At 43.0% G+C, this 9,141-nt stretch overlaps 1 long non-coding RNA gene across 2 annotated transcripts; it reads left to right on the forward strand.

The window, feature by feature from the left end:
* The first annotated feature begins 249 nt into the window (after window positions 1–249).
* LOC145352254 (uncharacterized) lies at window positions 250–7,560 on the forward strand. 2 transcript variants are annotated; one of them, XR_013888524.1, is made up of 3 exons: window positions 250–1,467; window positions 2,385–2,577; window positions 4,321–7,560. It is a non-coding gene; the product is annotated as an uncharacterized LOC145352254 (long non-coding RNA). The 2 variants fall into 2 exon arrangements; XR_013888525.1 differs by having other exon boundaries at window positions 250–801.
* The last annotated feature ends 1,581 nt before the right edge of the window (window positions 7,561–9,141 follow it).

Genomic DNA, 9,141 nt, shown 5'->3' on the forward strand with positions numbered 1-9,141 from the left:
GGGGGAAGCTGCCACAGAGACTCCCCCAGAGTTACTGAGACACTCAGCGCTCCATCAGCGCAGCGCACAGCCCTGTGTGACTCCCCCCCCACCCCCAGCCTTCTAAACATTCCCACCCCCCCCCCCAAATAAAGAATTTAACCCCCCCCCCCCACAACAACACACACACACAATTCCCAGAGAGATGAGCATCCTCGCCATGTAATTAAACACACACACACTGAGCTCAGGCAGGGTACTTACGCTTGACTTTGTTCGGGTTGAGTTGCTTGCGGCGAGACATTGGTGATGATGCTGATGGAGCAAGAGTAAACTTTTCTCTCTCTCTCTCTCTACCAAAGTTTGTTCCGGAAAGAAATCAAAATGGCGTTAGTTGTGGATGTGGATAAGCAGAACATTTAAAACACCACCTCCCTCAGTTCCTCTCCTCCTCTTCTTCCTGCTGAGAGATAGCAGGGAGGGAGGGGAGAGAGAGAGAGAGAGAGGCTTTAGTTGGTGCGGGCTCTTATTCCCTTCTCTCCTCCTCTCTCTCTCTCTCACTCACTCACACAAGTCTCTGAACCTGATAAGTAAGCCCATCACGTGGGATTGTGCTCTGCCCCTCTCTCTCTCTCTCTCTGCTCGTCTCCTAGGGACTGATTCAATTGCCTTTTGCTTTTCTGTGTGTGTGTGTGAGGAGAGAAATAAACAGAAACAACATCTACAACAGGAGGGGTCTCTCTAGAGCAAAGCTGCTGGCCGCCACTGCGGGAGGAGAGGGGATAAAGGAGAGGGAGGGAGAGGGAGAGAGAACCTGTACAGGTACCAACCCAACCCCATCCTTCCCGTGTCTCCTTTCTCCCTCACTCTCTGTCTCTCCACTCCCTCCCCAACTGCTGGGAGACTTCCTCTCCTGCTTCCCCAGCCAAGGGGAGGCATCAACTCTTGCTCAAAGCAGGAAAAAAAAAGTTATAGATGCGTGTGGGAGAGAGAGGGTGTAATGCTTTCAATGTACCCTTTCCAACGCATCTGACTCTTCCCCACCCTTCCTTACATCGCTACTCAGTAAATGGACTCTGGACGGCAGCTGCGGTACTTGTTCATTGTCCACAGTACTTCATCATATTTTTATATTTCTCTCTCTTTTTCTCCGGGAAAGTTGCATCGCTAACGTTCAAGCCTGGAAGGAAGTTTGCAAATCGTTTTGTTCCGTAATCTGCTGAATGGGGTGGTACACTAACTTTTCAGCTACTGGGCTATTAAACTGGAATGCCTCGGTCTGCGGTAACGCTCCTTCCCCCCGCCCCCCCGGCATCGGGAGATACATTTTTGCAAAAAACTGTGACTTGGTGAATAAAATGAAAAATTAATCTCGACCGCCTGGCAGACTATAGTTTTTTTTAAGAAAAAGTAATCAGAACTGATGCTGAAAGCATCCCCCTGCAAACTATATCTTGCGTCTTGCTAAAAATAAACAATTCAAAGTTCGTAAGTTTCTTTCTTTTTAACTTCCATCTTCTTTGATAGTGTGCCAGGAAGTACCTTTCTAGTTTGTATTGAACATATGCATTGCACAGTCCTCTCGCCATCATTTAAATATTGTCCTACTGACGCCTTCTCCTGTTGATTTGCAGTTTCAAGACTCAGTGATGTGGAGGCAGCTTACTTGTATCAGCACTGAAGCGTGAATTTATTTGTATTAAAATTGGCAATGTACACAAAATGGATTCCTTTATTATTGACACCTTTTAAACCCAAACTGTGGGTAAGATACAGTCATCTAACATAGGCACAACTTTATATGCTGCATAATATTTATAGTGACACTTGTTGCATTTATAATCTTTCTCCAAATCTGCCTCTTAAAGTAAAAATATTTACTTACAATCTTAAAATATAATCAGTTATTGAATCTATTTCTATTTTCTAATGTTAATTTTGTTTGTCTAACCTGACCTATAAAGATTTTTTTTTCCTAATTATTGCAACCCCTTGATGTTTCAATTATATCAGATTTAAAGTTTATTTATTAGTCACAAGTAAGGCTTACATTAACACTGCAATGAAGTTAGTGTGAAATTCCTCTAGTCACTACACTCCGGCGCCTGTTCGGACACACTGAGGGAGAATTTAGCAGAGTCAATAAACTATTTGTTTTCATTACAAAGCAGTGTAGATTAAGGAATACACTGCATTCAATTTTCTAACCCTCACCATTTGAAAAAATTTTTTTTTTGTAGGTTTAGGATACGCACTTCAAGGACGAGCAGGTTGGCACTAAATACGTCCCCCAGTATTAATATGCATAACAAGAATTCGACACCACTTGGAAATGTTACCTTAAAAATAAATGGACTGACCTTTTCCAAATAATGGCGAAACATTTTTTCTCTCTGTCTCTCCAGGTCTCTTTGTGCTTGCTTATTCCCGTAAACCTGTATCCAACATTCGAAATTGTGATCAAAGCACCTTAAGCTGAGTGGTCGGATTTCGCTGGGAGTTTCTTCCATTTTTCGGTCAATACAATTGCATACTTCTGCGTACCATTCTGTAAGCAAAAGAACTGGCTGCAGCTCTACAACCAGCTGAATAATTGCAGTTAAGTGGTTTTGAAAAGACCGCCTCAGGAATAAAGTTCAAGTGAAAGTTCAAGGCAGCTGAATGTCAGTGATTTATTTAATAAGTGAGTTATTTATTTGCTAGTCACAAGTATTAACACTGCAATGCAGTTACTGTGAAAATCCCCTGGTCGCCACACTCTGGCGCCTGTTCGGGTACACTGAGGGAGAATTTTAGCATGGCCAACTAACTAACACTACATTCTGCAGTCTCTCCTTCTCTATGGACGTACAGCATGCAACAAACAATACTTTTCACTACATTCTAATACATATGACAATAACAAATCAAATCAACTAAAGCTGCGTCTTTCGGACTGTGGGAAGGAACCCACGCAGACCCATGGAGAACGCAGACAGTGACCCAAACTGGGAATCGAACCTGGGTCACTGGCACTGCATTGCTAACCACTGTGCCACCCTTGTGCCATCATGCCACCCTAGACAATAGACAAGGCATCTAAACAGGGGAAGGTGTAAATGCTATGCACACGTATAGATTAAAACTAATAACATTCACAAGTGTTTTAAGTCAAATGTAAAAATGGAACGGGACTGGTGCCATGGGCAGTAAAGGTTGTTGCTAACCTGATAATGTGACAATTAATAACAGGCAGGTTCCTGCTGCTATTGACAGAATAGAATGATTCCTTTGTTCCTAAGGAACAGACAGAAGAAAGTGGTCCACACAAATCAATGTCAATAAGTATTTTCAGGGTGCAAATTTTCTGAAATTCCAATTTGAGCTTTTTTGTGATTATGCATTTGTCAATGTTAACCATGTCAGTACAATATTACAGCTGCCCTGGGTTTGTCTTAGAGAATGCTGCTTTATTAGGTATAGGGCTCTCCCACAAGTGATATACTCATGCTGCCCAATTATCAAATGGAAGAACACAGGGGTATAACAATAATGTGTTGAGAACTGAATGCCATGATTTTTGTTTTGCCCCGTATGTACCTCTGTGATCTTTTCAGGCAAAAATTAAGAATGCTTTTGATAAGGCAAAGCCATATAGAAATCATCACACTGTTTTGTATTGTATTGCTTGTCTTCAATTAATATTGAGTGCGGTGACACAGTGGTTAGCACTGCTGCCTCGCAGTGCCAGGGTCCCGGGTTCGATTCCCAGCTTGGGTCACTGTCTGTGCAGAGTCTGCACGTTCTCCCCATGTCTGCGTGGGTTTCCTCCAGGTGCTCTGGTTTCCTCCCACGACCCAAGAGATGTGCTTGACGGGGGAATTGGCCATGCTAAATTCTCCCTCAGTGTACTTGTAAGCTTACTTGTGACTAACAAATAAACTTAAACTGATTAAAATAATCAGAACACAAGGGTAGAGTTTCCACTTTGGACACAATCAGGAAATTGCCTCCAAACTACCTTTGAAATTGCACTCGTTAAGTTACAGTTCAAGTTTCCACTAAAAATCAGTGTCACAAACATGAATTTAAAATTTGCCTCAACACAGTCATCACCTAAGGAAAGCATAAATGTTTCTTTTTATGATAACATATTCCTTGATGTATTTAAAATGGTTACTGAAGCAGTTTTATTAAGCAACTGATCCGCATCAGAAATAAGCCTTTTTTAACAAGGTGTTTAGCACTCTAATTGTGTGCAATCAATTGTAAAATCACTGAAAATTGCTTTTGAAAAAAATATCATACCTGATGAAGAGTCAAACAGACTGAAAACATTGACTCTGTTTTCTCTCCCCACAGATGCTGCCAGACCTGCCGAGCTTTTCCAGCATTCTCTGTTTTGTGTCAGATTCCAGCATCTGCAGTATTTTACTTATTCAAAGAAATAACATATCTGGCCAGGATTGGAACATAGGAGCAGGAATAGACCATTCAGCTCATCGAGTCTCCACTGCCATTCCACAAGATCACGGCTGATCGGATTGTGGCCTTGATGCCTGTTTCCCATAACACTCGATTCCCTTGTGGATCTGCCCAATTCACCCTTGAATATATGCAGGCTTCAACGCTCTGTGTGGAAGAGAATTCCAAATGACCTTGAAGTTCCTTCTCATCTCTGTTTTATGTGGGAAGATCTCTTATATTTTAAACTGTGTCCCTAGTTCTAGATGCTGCCGTGAGGAGAAACACCCTCTCAGTATTTACACTGGTGACACAGTGGTTAGCGCTGCTGCCAAGGACCTGGCTTCGATTCCTGGCTTGGGTCACTGTCTGTGCACGTTCTCCCCATGTTTGCGTGGGTTTCCTCCCACAGGCCAAAAAGACATGCTGGTTAGGTGCATTGGCCATGATAAATCTCTCCTCAGCATACCCAAACAGGTGCCCGATTGTGTGTCAACTAGGGGATTTTCATAGTAACTTCATTGCAGTGTCAAGCCTACTTGTGACACTAATAAATAAACTATAGTCTCCCTGAATTTGCAGTCGAAAGGCGAGGTGCAGTGCCAGGCAGCGCTTGCCAACGTGGTGGCCATGACCAGTGATTGGCAAACACAATAGGAGTGAGATGTCCTGTCAATTACTGGGGCAGTCCAATGTATTCCTGATGGACATAAACCTCTGAAGAAATAACCTCGGTGACAAACTCATTAGCTTTTGAACCTCCCCTTTCTCTCAGTTATTTAATTTTTATGTAACTTGTGTGGCTCAAAACCCCAACACTTGCATGGAGCTAGTCTCCAAATCTTTTCTGCAGGAAAATGGTCAAAAATATCAAAACACGATGCTGATATATATCTGAGTCAAGTTTTGTATTAATAATTCCTTGGTCTTTCACCATTGAACCTGAAATGAATTAAGTAATAACAAGCAAGACAACTGATCTACCCTAACTTACATTCTTCTATTCCATCGTTCTTTTTTGATTGAATAATTATCAAACTGCACTCTGCAAATTCCTTTTTTTAATTTCATTCGTGGGACTTGGGCATCTCTGGCTGGCCAGCATTTATTGCCCATCCCTAGTTGCCCAAGGGCAGTTGAGAGTCAGCCACATTGCTGTGGCTCTGGAGTCACCTGTAGACCAGACCAGGTAAGGATGGCAGATTTCCTCCTCTAAAGGACATCAGTGAACCAGAAGAGTTTTTCCAACAATCGGCAATGGTCATCAGCAGATTCTCAATTCCAGATATTTTTTATTGGATTCAAGTTCCATCACCTGCCATGGCAAGATTCGAACCCAGGTTCCCAGAACATTAGTCTAATGATAATACCACTGGGCCATCGCCTTCCCTAGGTACTTAGCCTCTCCTAGTACTTAGCAAAAACAATACAGTACATGTAGTTCTGTCAAATGAATGAAATCTGTTCCCTTTTCATCATGGCATATTATTATCCTGTGTGTAACCTGTATCTGTACTGATTATCTTTCTAATTATTAATATCTCAAAAGTAGACAACAATATTCTTCTAGAAGTGTGGGAATAAAAGACCATTTAAGCATGATCCCCCATTCTGTGAAATCATTACCGATCGGAACTTATAAATCTCCATATCTGCCTTATCCCTTTTACTGTGAATAACAAAAATCTATCTAAATTTAATATGAACCATTGATCTAACATCAGTAAACATTTTTGTGAGAATTTTCTAATTTCATTTCGAGATACGGTGGCACGGTGTTTAACACTGCTGCCTCACAGTACCAGGGACCTGGTTTCGATCCCCGGCTTGGATGACTGTGTGGAGTTTGCACGTTCTCCCCATGTCTGCATGGGTTTTCTCCGGGTGCTTCAGTTTCCTCCCACAGTCCAAAAGACGAACTGTTTAGGTGCATTGGCTGTGCTAAGTTCTCCCTCAGTGTACCTGAACAGGTGCCGGAGTGTGGCAACAAGAGAACTTTCACAGTAACTTCATTGCAGTGTTAATGTAAGTCTACTTGTGACACTAATAACTTCTTTTTTTAAAAAAATATCTGGCTCTAATCTTTAGACTCTGCCCCTAGTTCTAGACCCCTAACCAGCAGATAGAGTTTCTCGATCTATCTACCCTCTCTATTCTCCTTAATACCTTAAGAACATTGATAAATATTTCCTTAACCCTCTAACATTTCAGGAAATGCAACTCAGTTAGTGTAATCTCTCTTTTAATTTAACCCATAGTTCGAGTATGGTTCTGGTAAATACACGTTTCACTCCCTCCAAAGCCAATATAAAGTGTGCCCGGAACCGCTCAGTACTCCAGATGTGGTCTAACCAGGCCTTTGTGTGCCTGAAGTATGACTTCTACATCCTTGTATGCCATTCCTATAGATTGAAAGGCCAGTGTTCCATAAGCATTTTTGATTATTTTCTGTGTCCATGTTATTTTAATGATTGGTGTGTGTGGAATGCCAAATTTCTTTGAATCTCCATTGTTTCTAGCTTTTCACCAAATTGAAGGCACTCCTTTCTATCCCTCTTTAAGTCCCAAGTGGATGACCTTGCACTTGTCCATGGTGAAATCCGCTTGCCACAGATTTGCCCATTCACTCAACCTATTAATATCTCTTTGCAATTTTCTCTTCCAACTACAGTGCTTAGGTTGCCACCTATCTTTGTGACATTGGCATACTTGGATATGTGTCTCTCTACATCCCATCATCCAAGTTCTTAGTAAATACAGTGAACAGAAGAGGCTCCAGGGCAAGTCCTTCTGGGACACCACTACTCACATTGTACTGGCTGTAGTTCCTCCCCATTATGTAGTCAAAAGATTCTTAATTGTCACTGTATTGTTAGAATTATAAAATGATGCAGCTGAAGAAGGGGTTATTCAGCCCTTCATGTCTGTGCCAGCTCTTCAGTAGTGTTCGATGCAATGGGATTGTGGGAAGAAAGCCGGTAAGCCGACAAGATAGAATCATACAATCCCTACAGTGCAGATTGAGGCCATTCAGCCCATCAAGTCTGCACCAACGTATTGACAGAGCATTCCATCCAAACCCTATATCCACAGTTCCGCACATGTAGCCTACTAATCCCTCTAACCTACACACCTTGGGACATGCAATTTAACATGACCAGTCCACCTAACCTGTGGACTGTGGAAGGAAACTGGAGCACCCGGAGGAAACACACGCAGGCACGACGAGAACGGGCCGACTCCACACAGGCAGTGACCCAAGCCAGGAATCTAACCCGGGTCCCTGGCGCTATGAGGCAGCAGTGCTAACCGCTGTGCTACTGTGCCACTCCAAGATTGAAGTTGCCACCCGGCTATATTTTTAACAAAGACTCCACAGTACCAGTGGTTAAAAATATTCACACAGTCTATTGCACCAAGCACGGCTCCATTAGTTGTCTGAGTTGCTAAATGTACTGACAACGTTGGAACAAGTCAGACAGACGAAGAAGGATCTGTATCCAATTTCTGAGCTCTGTTAAATCACTCGGTTTCCTTTGAAAGGAGATATAAGCCTGGCCCTGGGCACGGGAGGATATCTATCAGAAAGGGTTCTCACTCCCTAATTGCTGTCCAGGATCTGTGCTGAGACACGGATTTGTGTAGATTCCACATAAGGACAAGATTCAGGATCTTGGCCCATTACTTATTGGCCACCCACACAATTGCCTTTGGGCAGTGGTGAGTAACCTTCTCAACTACAACTGAGTGACTTGCTGGACCATTTCAGAAGGCATTTAGGAGCCAGCCACATCATTCTGGAGTCAAACGTTGGCCAGACTAGGTAAAGTTAGCAGAGTGCCTCTCCTCAAGTGAACCAGATGGGTTTTTACAATGACGTTAGGGCAGCAATGGTGGCACAATGGTTAGCATTACTGCCTCACCGAGCCAGGGGCCCGGATTGGATTCTGGCCTCAGGCGACTGTGTGGAGTTCTGCCCATGTCTGCGTGGGTTTCCTCCGGGTCTCCAGATTCCTCCCACGTTCCAAAGATGTAAAATTTAGTTGGATTGGCCGCACTAAATTGACCCTTAGTGTTCCAAAATGTGTAAGTTAGGGGGATTAGCGGGGGTAAAAGCAAGAGGTTGAGGGCACACGGGCTGGGTGGCATTATTGTCAGTGCAGACTCAATGGGCTGAATGGCCTCCAACTGTAGGGATTCTATGATCATGTAGTTTCCTGACCACCATTACTGAGATCAGCTTTTTATTTCCAAAGTTATTCAGTTAATTTAAATCCCTCTGCTGCCACAGTGGAATAGAAACTCATGTTGCTAAACTGTTAGTCTAGGCCTGTGAATTACTAGCCCAGTAATAAACACCATTCCACTGTATCCCCCAGTTAATTTTTTTTCTCTGCTCAGCCAGCCACATGACATGTACATCACCATTTGCAAGAGTCTAAGAATTTGCCCATTCTCATTTCTGTTTGCCCGTTATGTCTTGCTCCGATAGAGAACGCTCAACTATTTCCCAAGAACTTAGACACAGGTTGGCGAGAGCCAAGTTTAGGGGACCCAATTGTATCTAGAATTTAATCAACCACACGCTTCATTTGTGCATTGGGCTGGCAAACCTATTGTTGGACCATGGGGAATTGTACCCTTGAGGGTTTGGCTGGCAGTTTGTCTGCAGTAGGAAAGGTCTTCGATCTCTAAAGATAGATCTAGCTATCTGAGCCC

Source organism: Carcharhinus amblyrhynchos, chromosome 2, assembly GCF_965287045.1.
Source record: "Carcharhinus amblyrhynchos chromosome 2, sCarAmb.v2.hapA, whole genome shotgun sequence".
Lineage (NCBI taxonomy): Eukaryota > Metazoa > Chordata > Chondrichthyes > Carcharhiniformes > Carcharhinidae > Carcharhinus > Carcharhinus amblyrhynchos.